This window comes from Crocuta crocuta, unplaced genomic scaffold (assembly GCF_008692635.1).
Source record: "Crocuta crocuta isolate KB4526 unplaced genomic scaffold, BGI_CrCroc_1.0 scaffold2116, whole genome shotgun sequence".
Lineage (NCBI taxonomy): Eukaryota > Metazoa > Chordata > Mammalia > Carnivora > Hyaenidae > Crocuta > Crocuta crocuta.
The window spans coordinates 30,985-41,204 of record NW_027528970.1 but is presented as its reverse complement, the minus strand read 5'-3'; positions in this window follow the sequence as shown (position 1 = coordinate 41,204).

Here is a 10,220-nt window from a genome sequence, read left to right as displayed (position 1 = left end):
TTGAAAGCAGCTAGGAAGAAAAGGGCCCTAACATACAAAGGGAAACCTATCAGAGTGGTGATAGACCTATCTACTGAAACTTGGCAGGCCAGAAAGGAATGGCTGGAGATCTTCAATGTGATGAACAAAAAAACTAGGCAGCAAAGAATCCTCTATACAGCAAGCCTGTCGTTCAGAATAGAAGGAGAGATAAAAGTCTTTCCAAATGAACAAAAATTGAAAGAATTTGTCACCACTAAACCAGCCCTACAAGAAATCCTGAGGGGGACTCTCTGAGGGAAATGTTGCAAGGAACGCAAGATACTAGGGACACCACCACAAGCATGAATACCACAAACGACACGATTACTCTAAACCCATATATTTCAATAATTACACTGAATGTAAATAGGCTGAATGATCTAATCAAAAGACATAGAGTAGTAGAATGGATTAAAAAAAAAACCCATCTATATGCTGTCTACAAGAAAGACATTTTAGACAGAAGGACACCTTCAGATTGAAAGTAAAGGGATGGAGAAATATACATCATGCTACTGTAAGTCAAAAGAAAGCTGGAGTAGCTATACTTACATCACACAAACTGGAATTTAAATTGAAAACAGTAACAAAGAATGAAGAAGGGCATTATATAATAATTAAAGGGTCTATCCATAAGGAAGAGCTAACAATTACAAATGTCTACACGTCAAATACGGGAGCAGCTAATATTTAAAAAAATGAATCACAAACAGAAAAATCTTATAGGTAAGAATGTGCTAATAGCAGGCGACTTTAATACTCCCCTTACAGCAAAGGATAGATCAACCAGACAGAAAATCACTAAAGAAACAATGTACTTGAGAAGTATGTTGGTGCAATTTTGATTGGAATTTCATTGAATGTGTAGATTGCTTTGGGTAGTACTGACATTGTAACCATATTTATTGTTCCTATCCATGAGCATGGAATGTTTTTCCATTTCTTTGTGTAACTATCCTAAAATTTATAAGGAACCACAAAAGACCCCAAATAACCAAAGTAATACTGAAAAATAAAACCAAAACGGGAGGTATCACCATCCCAGACTTTAGCCTCTACTACAAATCTGTCATCATCAAGACAATATGGTATTGGCAAACAAACAGACACATAGACTANCAAACCATGAGAGACTCTTGAATGCTGAGAAAAAACTGAGGACTGATGGATGTGGAGGGGAGGAGGGAGATGGGCACGGTTGGAGGCACTTGTGGGGATGAGCACTGGGTTTCTATGGAAACCAACTTGACAAGAAACTATTTGTAAAAAAATAATAAAAAAATAATAAAATAAAGAAACAATGTACTTCAATGACACATTGGAGCAGATGGAATTAACACATAAATTTAGAACTCTACATCCTGAGGCCATAGATTCACTTTCTCTCCAAGATAGATCACATACTGGGACATAAAGCAGCCCTCAATAAATATAAAAGAATTGAGATCAATCCATGCACACCTTCAGATGACAATGTTATGAAACTTGAAATCAATCACAGGAAGAATTCTGAAAACCTCCAAAGACATGGAGGTTAAAGAACACCCTACTAAAGAATGAACGGGCCAATTAGGCAATTAGAGAAGAAATTGAAAAATATATGGAAACACATGAAAATGGAAATACAACAATCCAAACTCTATGGGACGCGGCAAAGACAGTCCTAAGAGGAAAGTACATTGCACTCCAGGACTGTTTAGAAATTAGAAAAAGCACAAGTGCAGAATCTAACAGCTCACCTAAAGGAACTAGAGGGAGAGCAACAATAGCACCCCATACCCTGTAGAAGAAGAGAAATAATAAAAATCAGAGCAGAAATTAACAATATAGAAACCAAAGAAACAGTTGAACAGATCAATTAAACCAAGAATTGGTATTTGAAAAAATAAGCAAAATTGGCAAACTCTAGCCAGGCTTCTCAGAAAGAAAAGAGAGAGCACTCAAATAGACAAAATCATGAATGAAAATGGACTTATTACAACCAACCCTTCAGAAATACAAACAATTATCAGGGAATAATATGAAAAATTATATGCCAACCAATGGACAATTTAGAAGAAATGGAAAAATTCCTAAACACACACTCACTACCAAATTCACACTGGAAGAGATAGAAAATCTGAACAGACCCATATCTAGTGAAGAAATCGAATCAGGTATCAAAAATCTCCCAACAAATAAGAACCCTGGGCGAGATGGCTTCCCTGAGGAATTTTACCAAAACATGGAAAGAGCCTATGTGTCCATCAACTTACGAATGGGTCAAGAAGATGTAGTTTATCTATACAGTGGAATACTACACGGCAATGAGAAAGAATGAAATCTGGCCTTGTGTAGCAACATGGATGGAACTTGAGGGTGTTATGCTGAGCGAAATAAGTCAGGCAGAGAAGGACAGATACCATATGTTTGCATGTATAGGAGGATTAGGAGGAACTTATCGGAGGACTATGGATGAGAAGAAGGGGGAAAATAGTGGGAGAGAGGGAGGGAGGCAAACCATGAGAGACTCTTGAATGCCGAGAACAAACTGAGGGTAGATGGCGTAGGGGGTCATGGGCATGGAGGAAGGCACTTGTCGTGATGAGCACTGTGTGTTATATGGAAACCAACTTGACAATAAACTATTAGGAAAAAAAAAAGAAAGTGAGGACATGGAGGAACATTTATCATGCGAAACGGCATCAAAAGAAAGCAAGAGTGGCCATCCTCATATCAGACAAACTAGATTTTAAGCCAAAGACTAACAAGAGATGAAGGAGTGCACTACATCATAATAAAGGGGAATATAAAACAAAAAGACCTAAGAATTGCAAATATTTATGACCCAAAGTTGGAAGTACAGAAATATATAGAACGATTATTAACAAACATAAAGGAACTCATTCATAATAATACAATAACAGTAGGGGCATTAACACACCATTTACAGCAATGGACAGATTATGAAGCAAAAAATCAACAAGGAAAAATGGCTTTGACTGACACACTAGACAAGATGGACTTAGTAGATATATTTAGAACTTTTCCTCCTAGCGGAGCAAAGCACACATTATTTTCAAGTGCAGATAGAGCATTCTCCTGAATAGATTACATATTCAATCACAAATCAAACCCCAACAGCTACAAAAAGATTGAGATCATACCCTGAATGTTCTCTGACCACAAAGCTATAAAACTTGAGGTCAACTACAAGAAAAATTTAGAAATAACACAAATTCATAGAGGTTAAAAAATATTCTCCTAAAGAATGAATGGGTCAACCAGTAAATTAAAAAATAGATGCAAACAAATGACAATGGAAACATTATAGCCCAAAACTTTTGGGATGCCGCAAAAGTGTTCCTAAGAGGGAAGTATATAGCATTATAGGACTATCTCAAGAAACAGGAAACACCTCAAATATGCAACTTCACCTTACACCTAAAGTAGCTAGAAAAAGAATACAAATAATGGAATATTACTCAGCTATATAAAAAAGAATGAAATATTGACATTTGCAGTTATTTGGATGGAGCTAGAGAGTATTATGCTAACAGAAATAAATCAGCTGGAGAAAGACAAACACAATATTTCACTCATATGTGGAATTTAAGAAGCAAAACAAATAAACATGGGAGAAAAGAGCAAGGCAAACCAAGAAACAGACTCTTAACTATAGAGAACAAACTGATAGTTACTGGAGGAGAGGTGGACAAGGGGATGGGTTAAATAGGTGATGGGTATTAAGGAGGGCATTTGTTGTTATTAAGCACAAGGTGCTGTATGTAAATGATGAATCAATAAACTGTACATCTGACATTAATATTACATTGTTCATTGAGTAATTGGAATTTAAATAAAATGTAGGCAAAAAGCAACCTACAGGATGGGAGAAGATTTTTGCCGATGGGATATCTGATTTATGTTTAGTATCCAAAATATAGAGAGAAATTAATTAACTTAACATCCAAAATCCAGTTACCAAATGAGTAGAAGACATGAATAAATATTTTTCCAAAGAAGACATACCAGATGGCCAACAGACACATGAAAATGTGCTCAATATCCCTGATAAACAAGGAAATACAAAGGAAAGCTACAATAAGAAATCACCTCATAGCAGTCACAATGGCTAAAACTTAACAGCACAGGGAAAAACAGATATTGGTGAGTATGTGCAGAAAGGGGGACCCTCTTTCACTGTTGGTGGGAATGCAAACTGGTGCAGCCACTCTGAAAAACAGTATGGAGTTTCCTCAAAAGGTAAAAATAGAAGTACACTATGGTCCAGCAATTGCTCTATTAGGTATATCCAAAGAATACAAAACTGCAGATTCAAAGCAATACATGCATCCTAAATGTTTATTGCATCATTATCTGCAATAGCCAAATTATTGAAATAGGTGACGAGTCCATCGACTGATAATTATATACAAAATATGTGAAATACACACACACACACACACACACACTGGAATATTACTCACCTATAAAGAAGAAGGAAATCTTGCCATTTGCAATGACGTGGATGGAGCTAGAGAGTATTATGCTAAGAAAAATCATTTAGTATGAAAAAGACAAATGNAAACTAATTTGACAATAAACTATTAAAAAAATAAATAAATAAATAAAAAATCTAGTTTGTCAATTATAAGTATTGCTACAATGGCTTTCCTTAATGTGATTTATGTAACAAATGTTTCTCCATCATTTCACTTTGAATCTACANATAAAATGAGTATCTTGTAGGCAATATATAATGGGTCTTGGTTTTTTTTTTATGCATTCTAACACCATATGTATTTTTATTGGAGCGTTTAGTCTATTTACATTCAGAGTGATAATTGATAGATACATATTTAGTGCCATTCTATTACTTGTTTTGTTGTTGTTTCTGGAGATTGTCTCTGTTCCTTTCCAGTTTTTGTCACGTTTTGTCTTTATTTTCTACTCAAAGGGTATCCTTTAATATTTCATGCAAGGCTGGATTAGTGATCACCAACTCCTTTAAATTTTTTCTTTGTTTGTTTGAAGACTTCTTTATATCTCCTATTCTGAATGACAGCCTTGTTGGGTAGAGTATTCTTGGCTGCAAACTGTTCCCATTCAGTATGGTCAGCATATCTTGCCACTCCCTACTAGCCTGCCATGTTTCTGTGGAGAGATGAACTGCTAACCTTATTGATCTTCCCCTGCAAGTTAGGGACTTCCTTTTCCTTTCTGCTTTTAGAATTTTTTTATTATCACTATGTTTTTCGATTTTAACTACAATATCTCTTGGTGTTGTCCTGCTTTTGTTGATATTGAAGGTAGTTCTCTGTGTCTCCTGGATTTGGATGTCTGTTTCCTTGCCCATATTAGGAATATTTTCAGCTCTAATTTCCTGAAATAAACCTTTGGCCCTTGTTTCTCCCTCTTCTTTTTCTGGGACTCTTATAATACAAATGTTATTACTTTTGATGGAGTCACTGAATTCACTAAGTGTACTTTCATGATCCAAAATGTTTCATTCTCCCTTCTTTTCAGCTTCATTATTTTCCACAATTCTATATTTTAAATCACTTATTTGTTCTTTTGATTCATCCATCCTCGTAATAATTACACCAATCAGTTTTGAATCTTGGTTATTGCATTTTTTTTTCATTTTTGGCTCATTTGTTTTAACTTCTTTTATTTCTGTGGTAAGAGTGTCCTGATATCTTCCATGCTTTTCTCCAGCTGAGCTAGTATCCTTATGATTGTTACTTTAAATTCTGGATCAGGCATATTACTTATATCTCTTTTGATTAGATCCCTGGCCTTGACCCTTTCTTCTTCTTTCTTTTGGGATGGATTTCTCTGTCTTGGCATTTTGTCTATGTCTCTTTTCTCGGTATAGAAATACCTGTTATGTTTCCTGCTCATGAGAGTAATGGCTTTATGAAAAAGAGGTCATATAATGTCTAGGTCTTTGTGCTTCAGGAAATGTCTCTGGTGTGTCCTGCGTGCACTTTGGTGTTGTGTTCTATCCCTCAGGTCAGTTGTCTCCAGAGATTCTCCTTGCCTGCAGTGGAGAGTGTTTGGCCCTTGGCCAAAGCGTGGCGAGTATTAACTAGGTGTGCTCTGATATGCTTGTTAAAAGAGATCTGATGTTATTTACACTAGAACTGAAGCTCTGAAGAACTCTATGATCAGTAGACATGGTATGTGAGGAGGTCGGTGCTGGTCTTCTGGGGAAGGAGCCTGCCTTGCTGAACTTTAGGAACACTTATCCAAGAAAATTAGTACCAGCTGAGCATAGGGTAGTGGAGCTTGGTTTAAGCGGTTACCCAGCTAGTGTTGGCACTGTGCTATTTACTCAAGTTGGTTTACATTGAGGAGCAGAGGCAGGAAATGGCATGAGCCAATTCTTTTGTCCACTGAGAGGGGAGTTCCTGCTTGCTGCTGTCAGGGTAAGCCTCGAAGAAGAGCGAATAACTTCCTCCCATGCATTCCAGGGATTATTTTTATCACTGTTTTCACACTCTGTCTTTGGGTCGCTTGCCTTCCTGGAGCAGCACAGCACACCTTGGGCTCTACATCAGCTGGACTCCTGAGATTTTACTGTGCTGGGATTGATGCAGGTTTGACCCAGAAGATCAGTTGTACCACAGGAGCATGGGATTTGAGGAAAGCAGACCAATCAGCCAGTGTCAGGGTTATCTGACCTCAACATATGTCTCTGTGCCTCTGTCAAGGGGCAGGAGAGTGAGATGGCATGCATTTGTTCTTTTGTCCCCAGAGAGGCAATGCCATCCCTCACAGATGCACTCCAAGCAATACAAATAGTCTCCCCCTAAGCACCTTTGGCCATGCCCAGATCACACACTCTGTTCTGGGGTTGTTTGCCTGCTTCTTCTCCAGGAATAGGGAAGCATCCACAGGTCTTCAACCTGAAGACTGACACAACAAATTCCACAACTTATAGAAGAAAAGAGGTCACAAGGAAAGCAGGAAGTGCAGAGATGTAGTTTGGGGGAGAAACAGATCGCTAGTGAGGTGGAAGGGAGGGACCATGATAGTGGAGAAAGACAAGAGAGAGGAGCATACAGGGGAATACACAAGGAATACACTACTCTAAGTCTATTGTCTGGAAAAGCAAAAGGCAGTGATTTTCATGAGTTTTTGCAACCACAGGGGATGGAAGACTGGAGTTTTACAGGTCAGCAGCTTGGTTGCGATAAAGCCCTGAATGTCTCGCCTGACTCCTGGATAGAAGGTGGACAAACAACCCATAGAAGGTGGACAAACAACCCAGAGTCAGATGACACGGAGGCAGAGATCCTAGTAACTCTTGGGGACACACAGAAAGGGAGATTGTTCACTCTTCTTGGAACGTGTCACTGAGGGATTGTATTCACTGAGGCACCACTTTGGGGACAAAGGAGACAGTGGGTACCATTTCCCCCTTCTACCCGTCAGCATAAGTGTACAGTAAGAGGAGGACAGTTCAGCCCAGACACTTGCTTAAGGTCCCATGCTCCTGTGCTATGGCGTGTCTTTTATGGCTTTTCTTAATCAGGCCTCTCTCATTTCCAGTGCAGTGAAAACTTCCTCAGGAATACCAGCTTAGGTTCCAGCCTACAACATGTCCCTAAAGCCTGGAATTTAAAGTCAGCTAGCTTGACTGGGATTGAACATGGAAGGGACTGTGCTGGGCCTGGAGAGAAGGCAGGCAGGCAACCCACAGGCAGACAGCACGAAAACACCATTCTGAAGGGTATCTCAGAATGGGATACTCCTCATGGAGTGTTTCCCTGGGAGCAGCAAGCACGGAGTCCCATTTCCAGGTACAAAAGAGCTGACTGGTGACATGTCCCTCTCCTGTCACATCACCATAAACATTGAGTCACCCAGCTTCAATAAACATCACAGTACCAACACTGGCTACCTAACCTACTTACGCTGTATTCTACATCCTTGCGCTCTGCCAGTATTGGCCTTCTCCTTCAAGTTTGCCTAGATCCTTATGTGGCTGGCCTCTTCCAATAAAGGCCAGAAGAAACCACTGTCCACACCTCATTTCCCAACCAGAGAGTTCTCTGGGGTTCAGTTCTATTATCATGTCTAATTTAACAAATAGGCCAGAGCATACCTAGTAAAACCTGGCCACAGACCAAACATTGCCCACTCCAGGCAAAGGGAGCATCTGCGGATGACTCAACTGAATGGTAGAACAGCCAAATCACAGCAGCAGAGTGCATGGAGCACACACCAGAGACACTCCCTGAACTGCCAGACCCCACACAGAATATAACCTCTTCTTCATAAAGTTATTACTCAGGTGCAAAAAACATAACAATCTTTTCTAACACAAAGAAGAAGAAAGAGACATCGAAACAAATGCCAAGATGGAGAAATGCATCCCAAATGGAACAAAAAGGTAAGGTCACGGAGGAAATCTATTGAACAGATCTAAGTAATATGTGCGATGGAGAACTTAAAGTAACAGTCATGAGGATACTTGCTGGAACCCTTACCACAGGGATAAAAAAACTTAAAAACTAGTAAGGCCAAAATGAGAAATACAATAACAGATTCAAATCAACTGGAGGTAATGACCACAAGGATGGAAGAAAAAGAGGACAAATAAGTGATATAAAATATGAAATAATGAAAAATAATAAAACTGAACAAAAGGGAAGAATTGTGTAACATGAGAAGAGACTTGGTGAAATCAGTGACTCCATAAAACATAATAACCTTCATATCATAGGAGTCCTAGAAGTAGAAGAGAGGGAAAAAAGGGGCAGAAGGTTTACTTGACAAATTATATCTGAAAACTTCCCTAATCTGGGGAAGGAAACAGACATCTAAATCCGCGATGCACACAGAATGCCCATGAAAAAAAAAAATTGAAAAGCAGGTCAACACTAAGACATGGTAGTTAAATTTGCAAAATATATTGATAAAGAAAGAAAATCCTAAAACAACAAGACCTACAAATGAAGTTTGTAACCTATAAAGGAAGAAACATAAGGCTAGCTGCAATTCTTTCAACAAAAACTTTGCAAGCAGGAAGGGAGTTGCATGATATAGTCAATGTGCTAAATGGAAAACTATGAAGCCAAGAACACTCTGTCCAAGAAGGCTATCATTCAGAATACAAGGAGAGATTTTAAAAAAATCCCAGACCCCCCCTAAAAAAGAAAAACCAAAGAAAACCCCAAACAAACAAACAAACAAACACAAAACCAAAAACAGCTAAAGGAGTTCATGATGACTGAAACAGCTCTGCAAGAAATATTAAAGGGGATTCTTTGAGTAGAAAGAAAAGAGCACAAACTACAAAGGCTAGAAAGGAACACAGAAAATCTGCAGAAACAATGCCTTTACAGATGATAAACTGGCACTACCTTAATATCTATTAATAATTAGTATAAACGTAAATGGAACAAATGCGCCAATAAAAAGAAATAGGGTATCAGAATGGATTGAAAAACAAGACCCAACTATATGCTGCCTAAAAGAGACTCATTTTTAGACCTAAACACACCTCCATATTGAATATGAAGGGATGGAGAAACATCTATCATGCTGATTGACAGGAAAAAAAAAGCTGGAGTAGAGGGAGGGGCAAGATGGCGGAGAAGTAGGGAGCTCCGTACCTGCACTCGCGCGCAGGCATCACACGGAAAAGATCTGAAGCCATCAGAAACCATACCACACCCAAGAGATTGGGAGAGAAAGGACGCAGACTCCACTGACAAAGCCTTCTAACGGCTACCTAAAGAAACAAGCCAGAGTNAGTTTAGGATCCATTGACATAATTGTATGTTCTCCTGATTGTTATGAACTTCAAAAATCCAGAGCAGTGAGATAAATCAGTTTGGTCAGCCCAATTATGAACGGGTTTGAGGGAACTTCACCCACCTCAGTGGAAAATGTTCCAGGCCACAGTTGTGAACAAAGGAATTGCAACTCTTTGTGAATGAAACAACTCCAACTGAGAGTGAACAAAATAAGAAATGAGGATGGTGAGNTTCAGATTTAATTTTGCCAAAAGTAGAAGGATTTTATTTTAAGGCTTCCATTTTGCTCCAGTGAATTAAATGATAGAAAATTCATTTAAAAAACACAAGTGGGGCTCCTGGGTGGCTCAGTAGGTTAAGCATCTAACTCTTGATGTCAGCCTAGGTCATGATCTCATGGTCGTGAGATAGAACTCCACATCAGGCTCCACGCTTAGCATGGAATCC